The sequence below is a fragment of the Nerophis ophidion genome, linkage group LG02 (assembly GCF_033978795.1).
Source record: "Nerophis ophidion isolate RoL-2023_Sa linkage group LG02, RoL_Noph_v1.0, whole genome shotgun sequence".
Taxonomy (NCBI): Eukaryota; Metazoa; Chordata; class Actinopteri; order Syngnathiformes; family Syngnathidae; genus Nerophis; species Nerophis ophidion.
In genome coordinates this window covers 76,074,567-76,075,651 of record NC_084612.1, presented here as the reverse complement: position 1 = coordinate 76,075,651, position 1,085 = coordinate 76,074,567, and positions in this window count along the sequence as shown.

Sequence of the window (1,085 nt, the reverse complement as noted above, 5' to 3'; positions counted from 1 at the left end):
TGAGTTTGTCTTCCTTTTTTGTTTCACTGTGAGAAAAGGAAGGGGAAGTGTATAGTCCTTAAGTCCTTGTTCTTGGAAGCAAACGGAGTATTTTGGACTGATGATAGATGGCCAATCTGCTGTGGATGAGAAAGGCCAAAGTGTGCGGTTGGACCGGCCGTCAGATTCTGACCTAAATTCTTTCAGTTGCTACTAAGTTTTGCTAACTGCTTCCTTCAATTTGTTTGAAAATCTTCCAGTTGTCAGGACGCAGGACTACTCAACTGTTCAGTGTATCTGTTTGAACTCAACTGCAGGTGCTTCCTTTTCAATCTTGGTGCTCAATCTAAGGCTTCAGAAATTAAACGTTTGTAAACTTCCTGTTGGCCTCTCCTTCGGACAGAAAGTGCCGCTGCCCCCCGCAGGTTGGGAGTGACTGGACTATCCCAGAGTGAAAAACAATATTTATGGCAAACCAAGGGTTAGAAAGTCTGCTTCCCAAGTTGTTCTAAGATGAAATCAGACTACAGTTGTGGTCAAAAGTACACTTGTAAAGAACATCATGTCATGGCTGTCTTGAGTTTCCAATCATTTCTACAACTCTTATTTTTTTTTGTGATAGAGTGATTGGAGCACATACTTGTTGGTCACAAAAACATTCAGGAAGTTTGGTTCTGCGATGAACTTATGGGTCTACTGACAATCTGCTGGGTCAAATGTTAATATTTGCTTTCATGTCCCTTGGCAAGTTTCACTGCAATAAGGCACTTTTGGTAGCTTCTGGTGGAATTTTTGACCACTCCTCTTGACAAAATTCGTGCAGTTCAGCTAAATTTGTTGGTTTTTCTGACATGGACCTGTTTCTTCTGCATTGTACACATGTTCTCAATGGGCTTTAAGTCAGGACTTTGGGCATACTTGCCAACCCTCTCAGATTTTCCGGGAGACTCCCGAATTTCAGCGCTTCTCCCGAAAACTTCCCAGGACAAATTTTCTCCCCAAAATCTCCCGAAACTCAGGCTGAGCTGGAGGCCACGCCCCCTCCAGCTCCATGCGGACCTGAGTGACGTGTCAACAGTCCGTTTTCACGTCCGCTTTCCCACAAT